Source organism: Taudactylus pleione, unplaced genomic scaffold (genome assembly GCF_031769625.1).
Source record: "Taudactylus pleione unplaced genomic scaffold, aTauple2 ptg000010l, whole genome shotgun sequence".
Lineage (NCBI taxonomy): Eukaryota > Metazoa > Chordata > Amphibia > Anura > Myobatrachidae > Taudactylus > Taudactylus pleione.
The window spans coordinates 876,876-898,690 of NW_028284413.1; the positions used below are offsets into that span (position 1 = coordinate 876,876).

General features: G+C 42.8%; 1 long non-coding RNA gene across 1 annotated transcript in view; it reads left to right on the top strand.

Annotated features, from left to right (window-relative positions):
- The window catches only part of LOC148542644 (uncharacterized), a 96,857-nt gene that overhangs the window by 68,540 nt on the left and 6,502 nt on the right, over positions 1-21,815 (top strand). The window lies entirely within an intron of this gene.

Here is a 21,815-nt window from a genome sequence, read left to right on the forward strand (position 1 = left end):
GTCCGCTATTTATTAGATTAATCGAGTACATCGACCAGGGTATGAACTGCTCGCTATTCTTGTGGTTGGTTTTTGCTACCACAATCTTGCGAGCAGTTCTGGCTATAAAATAACCCAGTGACGTGGTCAATGACGCTGCTGTTTTAATTATGCACACCCATAAAACGCCCGTTTTGACCTTTAAGCACACCTGCGTTCGGATCTCCACTCCCCGTTTTCAAGCACCTTCCCCTGTTACCACCCACATACGCCTCTTTCTGTCACTCAAATTTTCAGACATTCGCTATTTTGCGAGCACATGAATTTCGACCGCACTGACTGGTTCGCGCATGCGTATAACGATCCGTACGCATGCGCAGTTGGGCAAACATCGCTCGGAGCGAACGAGCGGCCGCTTACGAGCGGCTCTGAATCAGGCCCTAAGGTCCAGTATTGCAATTCTTTGACAACTTTGCTGCTTGGCTCTCTTTTTTCCATTGATCTGCCTTCTACCATCCTAGGTGATTTTAACATCCAATGGACTTCACCTCCTAAACTCTCCAATCCACCCTCAGCTGATATTCTCCAGTAACCGAAGACAAAGTGTCTATTCAGTAAATGTAATCAATGCTTTTCTCCAACATTTTTGCTGGAGTAAGCAATGTTTACACTACCATTCAAAAGTATGGGGTCACCCAGACAATTGCACGTTTTACATGAAAACTGACTTTTATTTATCAAATGAGTTGCAAAATGAATAGAACATATAGTCAAGACATTGGAAAGGTTAGAAATAATGATTTTTATTTGAAATAATAATTTTGTCCTTCAAACTTTGCTTTCGTCAAAGAAAGCTCCTTCTTCAGCAATTACAACATTGCAGACCTTTGGCATTCTAGCTGTTAATTTGTTGAGGTAATCTGAAGAAATTTCACCCCACACTTCCTGAAGCACCTCCCACAAGTTGGATTGGCTTGATTGGCACTTTTTGCGTACCATACGGTCAAGCTGCTCCCACAACAGCTCACTGGGGTTGAGATCTGGTGACTGTGCTGGCTACTCCATTACAGACAGAATACCAGTTGCCTGCTTCTTCCCTAAATAGTTCTTGCATAATTTGGAGGTATGCTTTGGGTCATTGTCCTGTTGGAGGAGGAAACTGGCTCCAATCAAGCGCTGTCCACAGGGTATGGCATGGCCTTGCAAAATGGAGTGATAGCCTTCCTTATTCAAAATTCCTTTTACCTTGTACAAATCTCCCACTTTACCAGCACCAAAGCAGCGCCAGACCATCACATTACCTCCACCATGCTTGACAGATGGCGTCAGGCACTCTTCCAGCATCTTTTCACTTGTTCTGCATCTCACAAATGTTCTTCTGTGTGATCCAAACACCTCAAACTTCGATTCGTCTGTCCATAACACTTTTTTCCAATCTTCCTCTGTCCAATGTCTGTGTTCTTTTGCCCATATTAATCTTTTCCTTTATTCACCAGTCTCAGATATGTCTTTTTCTTTGCCAATCTGCCTAGAAGGCCAGCATCCCGGAGTTGCCTCTTCACTGTAGACGTTGATACTGGTGTTTTGCGGGTGCCATTTAATGAAGCTGCCAGTTGAGGACTTGTGAGGCATCTATTTCTCAAACTAGAGACTCTAATGTACTTGTCTTCTAGCACAGTTGTGCACCGGGGCCTCCCACTTCTCTTTTTACTCTGGTTAGAGCCTGTTTGTGCTATTCTCTGAAGGGAGTTGTACACACCGTTGTAGGAAATGTTCAGTTTCTTGGCAATCTCTCAAATGGAATAGCCTTCATTTCTAAGAACAAGAATAGACTGTCGAGTTTCACATGAAAGTTCTCTTTTTCTGGCCATTTGGAGAGTAGAATCAAACCCACAAATGTGATGCTCCAGATACTCAACTATCTCAAAGGAAGGCCAGTTTTATAGCTTCTCTAATTGCACAAGGGTTTTCAAGGGTTTTCTAATCATCCATTAGTCTTCTAACACACTTAGCAAACACAATGTACCATTAGAACACTGGAGTGATGGTTGCTGGAAATGGGCCTCTATACACCTATGTAGATATTCCTTTAAAAACCAGATGTTTGCAGCTAATATAGTCATTTACCACATTAACAATGTATAGAGTGTATTTCTGATTCATTTAATGTTATCACATTAACAATGTATAGAGTATATTTCTGATTAATTTAATGTTATCTTCATTGAAAAACACAGTGTTTTTCTTTAAAGAAATTGGAAATGTCTAAGTGACCCCGAACTTTTGAACAGTAGTGAATGTTTCCTCCAGAATTCAATTCTTCTGATGTCACCTTGGCACCCTCTCTGCACCTGCATCAACTGGCACATGCTGTAATCAATAACAAGACAAATAGTTTTGGTTTGGAAACAAAGATCTCGCCAGAACAACTCATTTTCACATGGACTGTTCTGGCGTACAGTTTAAATATGAATATAGCGAAAATATAAATGCAATAAATTGCGTAAAGAATAGCCAAACAAAAGTCTACCCTGCTTTCTCGACTCTATTCAATCCTACCTCACTTCTCCTCCCTCCCTCTATGCCCACCTCTAGTTTTTCTCTTCAACCCATATCACTCAACTGGCACATTTCCATCTTAATTAAATATGTACTCCCTTCAACAATACCATCTCTCAACTCTTCTCTCTCCAACTACTGCCCAATTTCTTTACTTTTCTTTGCATGCAATCTTCTTGCACACCTTACTACTTACTTTCTCTCACTCCATTCTGAACTCATCATACTTCTACCACCAACATTCCACTAAAATTGTATTATTATTATTATTATTATTATTATTATTATTATTATTATTATCATTTATTTATATGGCTCCACAAATGTTTATGTACTTTGTAAGGCGCTGTGGAACAAGTTGTAGACAAGCGACTTACAGAACAATACAATACAGGACCCGGACATGGATAATTTATATTGCTACATTAGCGAACATAACACCCAGATAAGCAACAGAGCATAAGCAACCAAGTGTTAGGTGCCCTAGTGGTGAGTAAGAAGTATATGAAACTAAAGTAGCGAGAAGCACAAGAGGGTAGAGGGCCCTGCTCGTAAGAGCTTACATTCTAAAAGGGAGGGGGAAGACAAACAGGGGTGACACAGATGGGGTAGATGGGGAGGAAGGAGCATGTAGCAGGGAGTTATAATGATAGCTGGAAGGCTTTGATGAAGTAGTGGGTCTTGAGAGCCCGTTTGAAGGATTGCAAAGAGGTGGAGAGTCTGATGGGGAGTGGGAGAGAGTTTCAGAGGTGGGGAGCAGTGCGGGTAAAATCTTGGAGGCGGGAGTGGGAGGAAGTAATCAGCTGGCATGAAAGGCAGCGTGCATTAGTTGAACGAAGAGAGCGGAGGGGAGAGTGAAGGAAGATGAGATCAGAGATGTATATGAGAGAAGATTGGGTGAGGGCTTTGTAAGCGAGCGTGAGAACCTTAAATTGTGTTCTAATAGGGAATGGGAGTCAGTGGAGGGCTTGTAGGAGAGGGGAGGCAGATGTAGAGCATTTGGAGAGGAAGATAAGCCGTGCAGCAGCATTAAGGATAGACTGGAGAGGAGAAAGATGGGATTTGGGGAGACCAGATAGGTGGAGGTTACAGTAGTCCAATCTGGAGATGACCAGTGAGTGTATGAGGGTTTTAGTAGCATCCTTGGTGAGATAGGGTCTGATCTTAGAAATATTTTTGAGATGGAAATTACAGGACTGTGAAAGGTTATGGATATGTGGTTTGAAGGAGAGGGATGAGTCCAGGATAACTCCAAGACAGCGCACCTTGGGACTAGATGAGATAGTTATTCCATCAATTGATAAATAAATAGTGGGAAGTGAGGTTATGTGGGAGGATTGTGGGAAGATGATCAGCTCTGTCTTAGACATATTAAGTTTAAGAAATCACTGGGACATCCAGGAAGAGATAGCAGAGAGACAGTTGGAGATACGAGTCAGAAGAGAGGGGGAGAAATCAGGGGAGGAAAGGTAGATTTGAGTATCATCAGCATATAGATGATAATGGAGCTCAAAACAGCTGATGAGTTCACCTAGAGAGGAAGTATAGAGGGAGAATAGGAGAGGTCTAATAATAGAACCTTGGGGAACACCTACTGTAAGAGGCTGTGGGGTGGGGAGAGGAGTCATGAGAGGAAACTGAGAAAGAATGGTCAGAGAGGTAGGATGACAGCCAGGAGAGGGCAGTTTCACGTAGACCAAGGGAGTGAAGCAGGGCCGGACTGGGACTAAAAATAGGCCCTGGCATTTAAAGAACACACAGGCCCACCTTGGAGTCAGCATCTAGCTCCTAGCATAGACTACTCCCCTTACTATTCCTGACTCCTACCACTTGCTCTTACAAATATAATTAATATTAGAACAACATACAAGTGTACATCATTCTCTGTATTAAAATACACACAACAGAGCTCATCCTGCAGGGGATTCATACATGTGCCATAGTCAGACATTGGTATTTGGTTGGTGAACACTTTAGGAATTTTTAGGGCAGGGGTGCTGAGCTCAGAGGATGACACACCCGTACACACGCAGAGCCATAGCTACATATTTTGGTGCCCTGTGGACATAAAGAGAATTGCTGCCCCCCCTCCACACCTCAAGGAGGGGAAGAGCGTGCCGCAGGCATGCTTCGAAAAAAACAGGGTGTAGTCTCACTGGGAGGGCATGACCACACAATAGTACCCTCAATTCAAATTATGCCACACAGTATTGCTCCTTAGTCACAGTACAACGCACAGTAGTGTCCCTTACCCTTACACATTATGCCATACACCATAACAGCCATTAAAAACATAGGCGAAACAAGACATTTGGTAATGGGTGGTCCCAGCAGGGCTCCCAAGACACTTGGCAGGTATGGTGGGATTGCATGACTACATAGTAGGGCATGGCAAGTCCCTCTCATTTACAGCATGATTATAGTGTGAGCTGCTGTGAACAAGAGGTGTGAGTTGAGTTATGTGTGGTTGCTGCTTATTGGAGACATTGGTTACACCTCTCCTGTACTCCCATGCCCTTAGAGAGACTTAGTTACTTTGTACCCATCCTCCTGGGTCCAAGTTCCAACCTATCACTAGAACTTTTGTTACATTGACAGTTTGCCACCCTGTCTCATGACCATTACGTAGGTAAAGTTTTCTAGCTTCAACTCTAGTCCCTGCGATGTGTTATGCTGGGCATATACTATACAATTATCGGGACAATTCACTCTAATAATTGCACTGTGTGTGCGGGCGACCAAAGGAAAAAATATCGATTGGTTAGGCATGCGCCCCTGTCATTGTCGGCGCTGCTATCTACAAGATAGCAGCACTGATAGGCAGGACTATGTCTGAACGGTCAGTTCGCCTGACCGTTCTGCCCGCTTCAGCTATCGCTATCGACAGCTGCAGCCTGGCAATGCCCTATCCCCACAGCTGCGGGGGCTGCAGGGCTGCACTCAGGATCTCGTGATGCTTGCGGGATCCCGTGCATGCTCAGTGGAGCCGGCCGGGACTGAGACACAACACATCAGCCCTAGGCTGATGCACTGTGGTCTCTAGCGCGGATCGTCGGAGGGGGGAGTTATCAATCCCCCACTCCGACTGATGAGATGTTAATATATCTCATCGTTAGGGGTTCCTGCATTGCCTTGGTAAAGAAGTGAAGCAGGAAGTGTTATAGCGGCACGATAAGTGCCTCTATAATACATCTCCCCCACTGTTCCATACCAGAGACACGCTCCATATGTTACATAGACCAAACAATAATACTGGAAAGAAGACAAGATTTAGCAGTCCTTTAATATTTAATAATATTTATTAACATTAAACAAAAGAAATACAAACCGTTACCAAAAAAAGAGGCCATATTATGAAGGAAATCAAAAGATTAAATTAATTGCATGGCCTTTACACAAGTAACCCCATCTGCAGGGAATACATATCAGGTAGGTCACCCTCTGCAGCACAGTTTAGGTGCCTTCACACTAGGCGATATTTTACACGATTTGCCAGATTTCGACGCATCGTGACGGCAAATTGTGTCCACTCACGATGCCGATGCGCGTCCCCGCTGGTCGTACATTGCATCTTCAGATCTTGCCTGCTGTCGATCTCGGACACGATGCACTGGAAAAAGTTAAGGATGCATGATAGATCGTTTGTCACCAAATCGTTTGTCACTTTTTAACACCAAATCGTGTCCAGGACTGCCAGGGAGCTGCTGGGGAGAGTTTAAGGGATCAGAAGATCGCATCGTGACCACATCGCTTAGTGTGTAGGCACCTTTACAGGGGGAACAGAACACTGCATGGCTGCATATGCTGTGCTGTGAACCTACACCCAGCACACAGAGGACACTATACCGCACATGCTGTGCTGGGAACCCACTACACCCAGCACAGGGAGCCCACTACACAGACACGGAACATCCGTCACAATAATTCCAATTATATCAAACATATTGCTCACCTATAAAACGGCGTTCAAAGGCACCAACTCGGTAGAGAACACTCACCAACCGACATCTATCCGCATCCAGCAAACAACATCCGGCTCGGCACACGTGTGCAGAGCCACGCATCACGTGATAATCGCCAGCAGATAACCAGGGCAACAATGGAGCTCATTCAGACCCACTTGCTAGATGCGTTCACTCGCACCCAGCGTATGCAAATCCTGCGCTCATCCAGCAAGGCAGGCGATCACACGGCAAGGCATTAGCATGCCCACTGTGTCTTGGCGTGTGATCACTTTGTGTATGTAGACGCCCACCAGCCATTCATAAGACGCCCACTTGCACACGTAATCTCCTGGAAGAGCATGCATTGAGCACCATCGGATGAGATCGCAGCGCTTGAGGTTGATTATACCCTTCCGCAAGCACTGTGATCACTTCAGTGTGTATTTTAACCAGGTGACGTGTATGATGACGCTGCCTGTTAATTATGGACACCTCTGAAACGGCGTTGACACACTCAGGCACGCCTGCGTTCGCATCTCCACTCCCGTTTCTAGTGGCCTACCCCTGTCACCACCCACAAACGGCCTCTCCTGTCACTCATTCATCTGGGCTGTCTATGCTGGGCGAGCGAACGCTTCCCTATCTCTCGCGGTGGTTCGCGGACGCGCATTGCGATGCGTGCGAATGTGCAGAAAGCAACAATCGGCCAGCTACAAGTGAACGCATCCTAGTAAGCGGGTCTGAATCAGCTCCAAATATCAAACAGTAATAGCCAATGCATGTAGTAATAGTACAGCATGTAGCACAAACAGGAGTAGAATGATATAGATAGCCATAATAATCAAATACCTCAGAGCAAGGCAAGGCATTAACCGCACTTAGTTAAGTATCCGGAATACAAAAAGGATTAATATAATTATAAATGAGAGCCATAGTATTCATAGGGACCTGGCACATGTGAGAGAGAACATAAAATCCAACGTGTTATTTTGTGTTTTAGGTTGGATTTTATGGAATTATTGTGACGGATGTTATGTATGTCACATGCGCTACATGCTGGTGCGCGGTTTTGGCATCTTTATGTGGTATTCATAGGGGCCTGATAGACGGGGTCAGTGTGATGCTGGTTTCTGGGTGGGCTATATGCCCTGATGCTATTGTTGTCGTGTTGTGCCACCTGAGGATGGTTCTGTGGGGACCGAAACATTGAGACCTCAAGCCCTACATATGATGTGATGAGTATAGTATAGAATAAACCTTATTTTTAGTGCATTTCTAAAATCTGGTGAGTGCCCCCATTTATATATATATATATATATATATATATATATTATACATACATACACACACATATGTATATATACTTAAACACACACACACACACACACACATATATATATATATATATACATACATACATACATACACACATATATATACATATATACATACAGTGTTCCTGCTAGGTTGTTTCAGCGGGATGCCACGCCCTGCACTATTTCTAAAGGGCAGAAAGCACCATGCCCTCCGGCGCAGCACTCCGCTGAAACAGCCTGCGGTTTCTATCCCCACCCACCTGCCGCAGTGTCTGCAGGTGGGGAAAACGGCGGTGCAGCCGTCACCGGCGGCGAATGGCTGCAAGTCGCATGCGCCTGGTATCCATTCACAGTGACCGCAGCGCTTGGTGGCTGCCTGGCATATCCGTAAGTGCCGGGCACGCCCCCAAGATTAACGACAAGGTGACGCGTCATAAAGACAAGTCCCCTTTTCCTTGGCCACGCCCCCTTTCAGATGCACACGCACAAGTGCTCCTTCTCTAGGTCCGACGCCCTTCGCAGCGTAGGACCTAGAGTGAGCACTACATACATATATACATAAAAACACATATACACACACACACACATATATAGCTATATATATATATATATAACTGCATGTAGATGGGCACTCTGGATAAAAAGAACAGTAATTGCCGTGGTGCCTTCCTAAAGAGAAAATATGTCCAACAAATCTCCTAAAAATAGAAGCAGGCGGCACTCATCCGGACTTGATAGAAACAAAAAGGAATTTATTGTTCCATATAAGCCGACGTTTCAAGGTCTGAACGGCCTTGTCATCAGGGTGTAAAGAAACAAACAGTGAAACGTGCTTACCTTATATAAGATACCTCTAATGGTAGTGATTTGGAAATGTGAGCACGTGTCTCCGTTCACCGGGCGCCGTGAGGTCGTGACATCATCATCCAGTGACCAAGTGCTAGGTACTCTGGGAACGTAACCAGGGACGCATTCAGCTCCCGGCTACTCAGTCTCCATAACAACATACACAGGCGCCGCGGCTGGAGGGAGAAAGATGTGAAAACATTAAAAATTAGCACATAAAGCATAAAATACTAATGTCAACTACAAAACATTAAATCTATAGAACTATAAGCGTCAAAAGGGACATATTCTATCTGTTTATGGATCTGGAAACAATGGGGTCTGAATGCTACAATCGATGGCATCATATTTCATGCATAAATGAGGGCTAATCCCCATGCTAGTAACAACAATAATGCAGACTAGCATCAACTATAACATACAGATAATTCATCCTTATTAAATCTCACTGTATGCGTGTTGGTACATAAATGTATGAGCGACTATGTCCATATACCTTACGTGTACACCCACACCAAAATGTATATCCAAATCAACATATATACTATAACCCAAGAATAGCAACACAGCAATGTCCATTGCTACATAAAAGCAGACCAGACGATTTTATCGTTCAGTCCCTTTGGGTGGATGGTCTCTAGTATGCAGATCCATTTTGCTTCCCTTCGGAGCAACTTTTTAGCCCGGTCTCCTCCCAACGGTGAGGGGGGTATGTGATCAATTATTTTATAACGGAGGCTTGAAAGTTGATGATTAGCATCCTTGAAGTGCCGAGCTACCGGCTGATCAGATTGTCTTCCTTGTAAGGCAAGCTTAATAGAGGAACGATGTAAGGCCATACGTTCTTTAAACATCCTGGTAGTTTGGCCAACATAGCTAAGTCCACAATGACAGGTCAGCAGATATATCACAAATCTGGAGGTGCATGTTAACACATGCCTAATATCGAAATATTTTCCCGAGTGTGGATGTTTAAACTGTGGACCTGATACGAGGTAACCACAAGTTATGCATGACGAGCATCTATAACATCCAGGTTTCTTATATACTCTTCCTGTCTGTTGTTGTACCATAGGTGTGATATCTTGGCCTGATTCAGACCCGCTCGCGAGCGCAGGACGCTCACAGGCGGGTCGATGGTGCCCTACTGCGCATGCGCACGATGGAGGGAGCTCCGTCGTGCGCATGCGCAAGACCCGGCTAGCGACGGGGTAGCCGTCACTCCGGGTCTCGCACCAAAGGGCGCGTGCTGTCGATGTTGATTGACAGCATGCCCCCTTTGGTGGGCGTGCCGGGAGCGTTGCTGCCAGACGGAGGCGTTCCCATGGGAGCACCTACCGTCTGAAGCCGGCCCCACTGACATCAGTAGTGATGTCAGTGGGAGTGATTTTGGCTCTGATAGAGCCAAAATCACTCCAGGGCTTGCGGCAGCGAGACCCTACTGCAGGGTCTCCATCGCAAGCCCGATGGTCGTGATGGTCTTGACCATCGCGACCATCATCATGGACGCTCGCTATAGTTGTGGGTGGTCACCCACAGCTATGCGAGCGTCCAAGAGGCCGCTCCATTTTGATGTAGGAGGGCCCTGATTCAGAACGAGCGCTCTGGTCAGAGCGTCCGGCTCTGAATCCGGCCCTCTGTTCGCATCAAAATATTCTTTACATTCCTTCCCCTTTTGTAACTTATTAGCGGGGTTTTGTCCTGGAGTGATGGTAAATCTTTGTCTGTGCGAATAATAGGCCACAACGCTTTGGCAGCTTTCGATACCACTGAACTCCCAAATCACTACCATTAGAGGTATCTTATATAAGGTAAGCACGTTTCACTGTTTGTTTCTTTACACCCTGATGACAAGGCCGTTCAGGCCTTGAAACGTCGGCTTATATGGAACAATAAACTCCCTTTTGTTTCTATCAAGTCCAGATGAGTGCCGCCTGCTTCTATTTTTAGGAGATTTGTTGGATATATATATATATATATATATATATATATACACACATACATACATGCACGTATATATTTATAAACACATGTATATATATACTGCTCAAAAAAATAAAGGGAAGACTAAAATAACACATCCTAGATCTGAATGAATGAAATATTCTTATTAAATACTTTGTTCTTTACATAGTTGAATGTGCTGACACCAAAATCGCACAAAAATTATGATTGGAAATCAAATTTATTAACCCATGGAGGTTTGGTTTTGGAGCCACACTCAAAATTAAAGTGGAAAAACACACTACAGGCTGCTCCAACTTTGATGTAATGTCCTTAAAACAAGTCAAACTGAGGCTCAGTAGTGTGTGTGGCCTCCACGTGCCTGTATGACCTCCCTACAATGCCTGGGCATGCTCCTGATGAGGTGGCGGATGGACTATTGAGGGATCTCTTCCCAGACCTGGACTAAAGCATCTGCCAACTCCTGGACAGTCTGTGGTGCAACGTGGCATTGGTGGATGGAGCGAGACATGACGTCCCAGATGTGCTCAATTGGATTCAGGTCTGGGGAACGGGCGGGCCAGTCCATAGCATCAATGCCTTCGTCTTGCAGGAACTGCTCACACACTCGAGCCACATGAGGTCTAGCATTGTCTTGCATTAGGAGGAACCCAGGGCCAACCGCACCAGCATATGGTCTCACAAGGGGTCTGAGGATCTCATCTCGGTACCTAATGGCTGTCAGACTACCTCTAGCGAGCACATGGAGGGCTGTGCGGCCCCCCATAGAAATGCCACCCCACACCATTACTGACCCACTGCCAAACCGGTCATGTTGGAGGATGTTGCAGGCAGCAGAACATTCTCCTTGACGTCTCCAGACTCTGTCACGTCTGTCACATGTGCTCAGTGTGAACCTGCTTTCATCTGTGAAGAGCACAGGGCACCAGTGGTGAATTTGCCAATCTTGGTGTTCTCTGGCAAATGCCAAACGTCCTGCACAGTGTTGGGCTGTAAGCACAACCCCCACCTGTGGACGTCGGGCCCTCATACCACACTCATAGAGTCTGTTTCTGACTGTTTGAGCAGACACATGCACATTTGTGGCCTGCTGGAGGCCATTTTGAAGGGCTCTGGCAGTGCTCCTCCTGTTTCTCCTTGCACAAAAGTGGAGGTAGTGATCCTTCTGCTGGGTTGTTGCCCTCCTACGGCCTCCTCCACGTTTCCTGATGTACTGGCCTGTCTCTTGGTATCGCCTCCATGCTCTGGACACTACGCTGACAGATACAGCAAACCTTCTTGCCTCAGCTCCCACTGATGTGCCATCCTGGATGAGTTGCACTACCTGAGCCACTTGTGTGGGTTGTAGACTCCGTCTCATGCTACCACTAGAGTGAAAGCACCTCCAGCATTCAAAAGTGACCAAAACATCAGCCAAAAAGCATAGGAACTGAGAAGTGGTCTTTGGTCACCACCTGCAGAACCACTCCTTTATTGGGGGTGTCTTGCTAATTGCCTATAATTTCCACCTGTTGTCTATTCCATTTGTACAAGATCATGTGAAATTTATTGTCAATCAATGTTGCTTCCTAAGTGGACAGTTTGATTTCACAGAAGTGTGAATGACTTGGATTTACATTGTGTTGTTTAAGTGTTCCCTGTATTTTTTTGAGCAGTGTATATATGTATATAAATATATACAATATATACACACATACATATATATATATATATATATATTATATATAAAATTATATACACACAAAACTAAGCACTGCAAGGGGGTTCCAGCATCAGCACCTACCTGCAGGTTGGTGCTGTTGTCATCATCAGGCAGGGTTGCTCCTGTGATCGTGGGGGACACCCACGGGGAGAGGCCGTGGGGGAGAGGCTGTTGCGATCGGTGCAGGGGGGACACCACCCACAGGAGGAGGGGTTGTTGCGATCACGGGGGGGGGCATGGGGGCACCCGTGGGAGGAGGGGCTGATGTAATCGTGGGAGGAGCGGCTGTTGTAACCGCGGGAGAGGGGCACCCGCAGGAGGAGGGGGTGTTGTAATCATGGGAGGGGGGCTGTGATCGCAGGGGGAATATTGGTGCTCTTGTGACCCCCGGGGGTGGGGGGGTGGATGCACCTTTGATTGGCAGCAATAAATCCGCCTCCAGCCGGGCAGACACTAGAGCCAACCTCTCCCTCTGGTGGCCATTTTGAGAGGGATTCTTCTACAGTATGTGATTTTATCAAAGGAGATATGGTCTGCCGACAGCCTTGCATCTCCATCTTGGCATCGGCCCTTCTGGCATTTGCCAGAATTGTCAGATGGCCAGTCCGGCCCTGGAGTGAAGGATATGCAGCAGGAGAGGGTGGTCCACAGTGTCAAAAGCAGCAGAGAGATCAAGGAGAATGAGAAGAAAGTAGTGGCCTTTGAATTTGGCAGCAAGGAGGTCATTGCTGACTTTCGTGAGGGCAGTTTCAGTGGAGTGGAGATAACGGAAACCGGACTGAAAAGGGTCAAGGAGGGAGTGGGAGGAAAGAAAAGCGATAAGGCATTTGTAGACAATCCGCTCAAGGAGTTTGGAGGCAAAAGGGAGGAGAAAGGGGTCTGTAGTTAGAAAGAAGGTTAGGATCAAGGGTAGGTTAAAAATGATCAATGGTCTATTTCTACAAAGTTTAAAGGTTATTTCTCCATGGACCTTTCTGCTGCTGCTTTCTACATTGTTAATCACCCTTTCTCACATACTTTTTTTTTCCATTTGCTTTCCTTTAGGGGCATATTCAATTATCCTTGGTAAAAGAAAAAAAAATGTCACTGCTAATGGAATTAACTTGCCTCTTTAGTGCGGTAATTTAGATTGCTGTGTCTCTTCATGTCCCCTATTCTCAGCCAATTTAACTGGAAAAAGCACTTGTGCTGTAATTGTGGGGTCTATTTACTAAACCTTGGATGGAGATAAAGTGAACAGAGATAAAGTATCAGCCAATCAGGTCCTGTAATTTTTCAAACAGAAACAGAGAAAACTTAATTACGGAGCTCTATCACTAAGGGACATATTAAACACAGGTGAGTATTAAATCGTAATAGAAGGTCCTAAATAATTCACTGGAATAAATAAGACCTCTGAGGATTATCGGTTGGCTCAGTCTACAGAGACCACGGGTAGAGTTCACAGAGAGAATATCTGGAATACCGCTTATTACTGCCGGCCCATGATACAGGGAGAATCCGTCTGATTTATCAGAATTTTCAAGGGACTGATGGCCCTGTCCATGGATGCACTCGCATTTAGACCAACCCCACAAGACGAACAGAACCAGAGTATAAAGGTACCACACAAATCAAATTGGCAGAGATAGATCTTTCTGTCAGAAGATGTGATTTGATTTAAGCATGCGCTGACAATAATCTCTCCGTGTTGTCTCTCATACTACCGGTATAATTTAGACTGTGTTTAGAAGCTTGGAATATTTCTCTTATAATAACATATACTAAAGAGAAGATCATAATAATGTTATTACACTGGCAAACTGTATTGACTTTCTTTACTCAATACAATTACTGTGGATTATCAGAGAGGTCTCTGTGCATAAGGATTGTAACCCATTTAAATCCGCCTATCACTGGCCAGTGCATATTTACAAACCTATCCAGTACCCTGAAGTCCAGGAATAAAGTACAATACGGTAGTGGTTTATTTTTCTTATCTATTCTTTTCTCTTTTTTCAATCCAATAACACTGCTAACATGAACTGGCAACAGTGTCTGGCATTTTAATATGATTTGGCAACAGTGTTGCACATCAGCACGGATCTGACATTGATGATAAACAGGGTTGAATTTTTTCTATCAATGTGTTTATGACCTATACTTAAATGTACATGGCTTTATTGATTTGTATGTATTTCTTTAGTTTTATTTATGCTAATACCTATTCTAATTTGTCTATGTCTTTTTATTTATTTATTAGTACTATTGATTAATCCTTACCCTTTTAGTTATTGATTTTATTATTTTTACCCAAGTGTTCCCCCCTTTTTTTCGATCCATTATTCATATATTAAAATGATCTTTTTACATTACATTTTTTCCAGTGAATTATTTAGGACCTTCTATTATGATTTAATATTCACCTGTGCTTAATATGTCCCTTAGTGATAGCGCTCCATATTTAAGTTGTCTCTGTTTCTGTTTCTATAAGAGGGTCAGCTCCTCTATTGGCAGCAGCAATCTCTAAGACTCCTAAGGTTATTTTACAGCATCTTTTAACACTTGTTATATTTAACATCATTGCTCCTTTAGTAGTATAGCGCCCCCTTTTGTGCTTTTTGTTTTGTGGTATCAATTTTTCAAACACAGCCTGTAACATGGCAGTTAAGAGCTAATTGGTTAGTATTTTATCTCCATTCAATTTATCTCCATTCAAAGCTTAGTAAATAGACCCCTTTGTCTGTTATTAGCCGTGTTAAGTGTGTAGAAAAATAGGGAAATCCTCCTGTACCCTAAACATGTGCAAAATATTGAATAATAGTATAGATCTATTAGTGGCCAAAAGAAAAATATTTGGGGCTTTGAAATGTTTAAAATGATATAAAAAATTAATTAAAAAAGTGAAAAAACAATTTTTTTTCCAAGTAAATAAATGATCTAGTTTAACTTGGTGCGAATAAAAATGTCTGTACATTGATTTTTGTGTCATTTGAAGCCACTTATAAGAATTTGTGGAAAAAAAAACACCTGCCCCATCCATCCTACAAAGATTCAAAACAATACATGTGTAAGGCAATATGTAAAGTAATACAGAAATGGCGGGGGGGGGGGGGGCGACAAATAAGCAGTAGCAAAATGTAATTATAGAGTCTTGTAAAGAATCAGCCATCTTTCCATGCTGCACATAGCTGAACTTATAATAAATAAATAAACAAAGAGAGACATCAGCAAATATACACTATGTAGACAAAAGTGATTGGACACCCCCACAAAATGCATACCATTACACATGGGTTTAAAGTGGCAATTTCAACAAGAACACCTCTTAGAGAGGCCCATGCACTTGCAGTTCTATGGAAACAACATATGTTTTTATCAGGACAACAATGTCACCTGTCATGTTTCTAGGGCGACACTGGACTGGTATGCAGAACATTTGGTAACCCGGATGGACTGGCCAGCTCAGAGTCCAGATCTTAACCACATTGAGAACCTCTGGGACGAATTGGAGCGACGGGTGCGTTGTAGGCCGACTCGACCTTCAGTGTCACATTTGGTCACTGTACTTTAGACGGAATTGAAATACATACCACCAGCTGTTGTCCCGAAACTTGTGGACAGTTTGCCAAGAAGAGTGTCTGCAGTAATCAATGCACATGGTGAACCAACAAAGTACTGACGTTAATAAAATCTCGCTGCTCTATTTGCTGTCAGTGTCCAATCACTTTTGTCTACATAGTGTACATACACAATTCTAGGGGATCAGAGGCTGTACAAAATCCACAGCCTTGATTTAATTTCTAAATACATTAGGATTAAAAGTAGAAGAAGAAAGGGGTAAAATAAGTAGAAAAGAAGAAAGAAGAATCAAACAAAGAACAGAGAGTTGGGTAAAAGGAGAAGGAATGGGAGGCAGGGGAACCATGCTTAATTGAAGTCACAAAGAAGGCGAGTTCCTCACCTTAGGGAGCACAGCTATATTTGAAAGTGACAAGTTGGCTCTGTTCTTTTCACCAAATTAGCACAAGTTCACATTTATCTTATTGGCTATACCAAACACGTGAAAGCTGGATAGTTGATAAAATGCCATTTTTGAGATCCGAAGATGACTGTGTTAAACTGAACCGCTCGTCTCTATTTTAAATATCAAGATAGGTTACGCTATAAGGACAATGTGGTATTTTGCAAAACCTTCATAGAATCTGGTGATACCTTTTCAGTATCAAACATCACGGTGTGCCTTTCAAAGTATAAGATGGAAAGTTGCTCTGCTTTCACTATTTCCCAGGAGGAGGGGTTTGGAGATAGGCACCTTCCTGGCTAAATTAATAATCACTGAAAGGGGATATTAGTGGCAAATATAAGCTTGGGTGACCAGGAATTGAAATTAGCTTAACAGTAAAGCCTCCCAAGCGAATGGTACCAACAATGCCGGTAGTTGCGTAATAAAGTGTTAGAGCTTATACCAATTTTTTTATCTTGGTACACTGCCAACATTATGTATAAAAGTTGCAGACCCTGCATGATGTTTTGGGCAGCGGCTGGACTCTTCTGGTAGTATATAATGTCTGTGGGCTCGCAAAATATAGGCCCTGTTAAGAAATTTAACATGGATTTCCTCCAACTTGGCTAAGTCAACAAAGCACATAGTGGACTGCATAGATGTCAAGATGCATTCTGGAGAGTCATGGGTCCAGGCTGCCTAGGCTCGGGCCATAGTCTCTCAGCATTAGTAGGTAACGTCATAATACAAGAATCTCAATTTAAACTTATAGTTAGTACAAAGTGGGAAAAATAGAGTGAAGGGGACACTGGGTCAGAGGTAATAAAAAGAGGTGCTCGGTGGTAACTTATTGAATGTGTAGTGTCTAGAATGTAGAAAAACTTTGAGTTGGGTATATCATACATGTCCCTAAGTTCTTTTAAAAAAATAGAGCCGTCCTCCAAGGCTAAAAAAGTCACGGATTGCTGTGATTGCGTTTCTTCTCCACTAATGTAGTGATAAATGCTGAGTGAATGCTTAAAGTCTGGATTACCCGACAATGGTAAGTATTTGGTGAATTAAGAATCAGAACTGAAGCACTTAACATATATATGGTGGATTCTCTATCCATAAAGTGTGAGGCATTGACATTAAAATCACCCACCTGCACCAGGGAAGTATCGAAAAAGGGGTAAAGCAGAGCAGCAACTGATATAAAAAAGGACTTTTCATAGACAGCTGAGACATAGACATTACCAAAGGTATAAGGGTGGTACTCCCCTCTAAGTTATATTTTACAGCTACCTGGTTCATATGTCAGCTGTATAATATTGATAGGGGTACCATTTCATACAGGAAAAGCAACATCAGGAGATTTGGAATTATATGACGAGAAAGCAACAACCTGTTGCTTGAGTTTGATTAATTTAAGGTGTTTGGAATCAGTCAAATGAGTCTCCTGTAGAGAGAAAACATCAGCATGCATTCAAACCAAGTAGGAGAATTTTGACATCATTTTGCTGGGGAGTTTATAACCTGGACATTCTAGGAGTAGATTCTGATGTTAGGCATAGGGGGGAGTGGGGACTTAAGAACAAAGCTGAGATCCAACCCAAAGATGAGCCATACTACAATCTGTAAAAAACAATGGATACCATGAAGAGAAACAATGAGAAAGCTTGGGATCATGGGTGGAAGGGAGATATGAACAGGGGATGGGAAGAAAAAGAAAGTAGGAAAGAATAAGGTAGGAAGTAATAGTAATAACAAAGAAATGTGGCTGATCGTAGCACTCAGGCAACATAAATGACGACATAAACAAACACGACATATAGCAACAGCAACATTAACTTTATCAGAAAGGGAACAATGAGATATAAGGAATGAAGTTTGAAGAGATGGATTGGGCAATGGAGCTGCCCACCTACTCATCTAAACTTAAGAGAAAAACATCTGGAATGAAGGCATGTTAACAAGAAAAGATTACACTGTAGACCTAACAGAACAAAACATCTTGAAATTTGGCAAGAGGGAAATTGTAGGGCGATAACTTCTTAAACATGAGTTCTAATTAGAAATGAGCAGTTGAATTTTGGAAATGATCTTCCTGCCAAATTTGGATTTCAGAATGAGGCATGGCTCAGCTTTCACAGACATCTGTGCCAAGATGTCCATGAAAGATGAAGTTTTGCCTCGTTATGTGACCCAAACTCTGCGGGAAGATCCGAGCCAAAACCAAACCACTCATCTCTAGTTATAATACTAATGGAATTATGTAGTAATTCTCACTAGTAAAGTATCAAAAACAATAAAAAAGATCCTGTAACCAGTAATAATCAGAAGTATACTCAACAAGCATCTTGTGGGTGCACTTCAGGTAGAAGTGACTGTGTACTCAATGGCATCTTCCTCCAGGAAAGACTTAGCATTCTCAGCAGAGGTGAAGTTCTTCAAGTCTTTGCCTTGCAAAATCCTCAATATTGCTGGATATAAAAGTGCAAACTTTCTTTGAGTCTGGATTAATTTAGCACAGATAGGGTTATTTCCATTTTGAGCATGAGTGACCTCAGAAGAGTAATCCTGGAAAAGCAACAAACAATGATTCATTCAGTCAATCCTACTTAGTTAATATGATGCAGACCAAATGAGTATTTTGTGGGTGAAGCTGAGGCATCTAAATATCACCATACGTGGAAGAGTAGAGTCTTTAGATGGACCCAAATAATGGTTGTGGATATCATATGCAGCACCTAAAATCTGCAGTAAATCTGTAAGGATAAATTTGTCTAGGTCAGTGCCCTTCAAGCTTTCAAGTAGACTGACTACTCGCAATTTGTTTCTGTGGAAACCATTCTCCAGGTCATCTACCTTATTAAATTTTTTTCACAGAGATGCCACCTGCTGTTGTTCCTCACGTTTTGTTTTTGTTTCATTTGCTATGACTTGGAGACAAGTGGATGCCAGATGGGTTTTGACATCTGTAATAGCCTTGGTGAACTAGGCTGCCTGTTGTTTCATGATAGGAGCCATTGTATCTTTAATGGCATGCAGCATGTCATCATATGCCAATGGGAAAGCGGATGATGCAGAGGTTGATTGAGGTGTAGGTGAGGATGACAAGCAGTAACTGATGCAGTAGAAGGTGTCAATAGTACAGAAGAAACAGCAGGGGATGCAGAGTTCAAGGTGGGATCCACAATTTTGCCAGGTTTGGGGAGTTGGGATTTTGCTAGAGTAGATGGCATAATAACATTATCCATAACCCTTCATGGTAATATGCGATGGAGAAGAGTAAATCCTTTGATGTAAATTAAGAGTGTCAAATACACTTGTAGAGTGAGAGTCAGTGAAAAAGATATGCAAAAATCAGCTTTCCATGTAAGAGTTTTGAGGAGCAGGTGAGGGAAGTTCCATGATCTGGGGTCACAATATCTCATGAGGAGGGCAATGAAAAACAAACTATTGATAAAAAATGTATAGGGGTTGTTAGAGGGTGGAAAGTAAGACCCCAGGATAGCTGTGTCTGTGACTTGCTTGGGAAAATCCAGAGGGATGATCAGGCTCTGCAAAGGTGGAAGACGTTGTGAGCTCCTGTACTCTAAGATGGCCACTGGCTTTTTTACTGGCATGGGAGCCAGGGAGGGACTTGTCATCTTCACTGGTTGTCTGTATCCTCCAGCAGCTGTTGGTGTGATGGGGCAGAAGGCCGTTCATCAGAAGTAGTCAACGAGACAGTGAAACAGCTCTCCCCATTGGCAGACATGCTCCGGCTTGGTGAAACATTGATGTCTGGTGCCAAGCTGTCGCCAGGGTCCGGACATGTTGGCCACAGTATGCTGAGCTCTCCAAGTGTCTCAAATGTCGTCCCTCAGCAAACCACAATGTCCACAGGGGCAGCAGGTGGTATGTGAGAGCAGGACCACTGACTGTGGTGTTGTAAGAGTAGACAAACAGTGCCACAAAGTGAGGAGCTCAATGGCACTGCTACCATTCAGCTCGGCATCCAAGCCATACCCCTGCTTCAATCCATCTTAAATATTGAAGTAAAAATAATTTTCCTCTTTCCTCACTCCACATCTGCTGCACCAATTTGTAAATCACTACACTGGCTCCATATTTCCTCTAGAATCAAATTGAAATATTCTTCAAAGCTATCAACAACATCACCTATTTATCCATCTCAAGGCACATCTCAAAATACTCTTCATCTTGGCCTCTTAGATCTACCTCTGACCTGTGCCTTGCCCCACCTCTCACTCCCGCCTACTATACTATTATTGTGTCACTAAACTCTTTCCATACCACGGCTGATCAAACTGTACCACTGCCTTCAAATATTTAAACAGTCTCTGAAAACACCTCTCTTCGTTAGTGCTTACATCCTTCCATCTATAATAACCACACTAATGGGCTCTCATAATTGTTCCAATATCCGCTACACTTCCTCCTGTTGTTTCAGCTGTGCCCTCTGAGAATTAGAATGTAAGCTCTCTCATGAGCAAGTCCGATTCTGCCTTTTGTTTTCATGTGTACACTTGTTTTGTCTAACTTTTGTATCCATTTTATGTATATCCTGTGCTGTGGAGCACCACATTGCCTTACAAATCAACAATTATATTAATGATAGAACAAATAGTGCATTACTGATATAGAACAATTAAATTATTCTAGCTAAAACTTAAAGTTCAGTATGTTAAGACAAAACACATAGCTTTACTTAACTGGTGCACTGCGCTTTCTCGATATGGGGGTTCTTTTGAAGACCCCAATGATACTGCTCTGCTCAGCTCTATCATACTACTGATTGCCTGTTTGAAAGAGGTAGAAGTGTTATCAGACTAGCAATCAACTGTTGATATACAAATTTGTAAAGATTTAAATAGCATTTATAGTTCACCATAAAACTTATTTCACTTGTTAATAATTACAGATTACTTTTTAGACAAAGTAAGAGTACATCAAAGGAAATGATATGCTATGCTAATGAGTGACCATAACACCCATGTGTTTGATTCTAGTATATATATATATATATATATATTTATATATATATATACATATATATATATATATATATATATATATATATATACACAGATTGGTCCACACTCACGTCATACTTCACAATATGCTGGGGTGACTACCCAAATAGGACCAAAAAGTCCTTACAAAAATAGAAAGTACCTCCAGGGGTGCACTCACCAGTGTTCATACAAATTTTTTTTTATTCCATATCCATCTAGATGCTGCTTTGTTTCTAGATGGATATGGAATTAAAAAAAAAAAATTGTATGAGGACTGGTGAGTGCACCCCGGGAAGTACTTTCTATTAATCTTCTTCAATGGTGCAATGCAGTGCAGTCAAAACATGCTACATTTACAGACTTAATCTATGATGCATTTTGTCCATGCTATATAGCAGTTTTTCCTCCAGTACTGTACAACCAGTACATCTGTATAATGGCATAATACAATAATATGTACAGTAACTTAACAATACAAGCAGCAGAGTGGTATAAGGAAGATTTCAAGAATAGTTG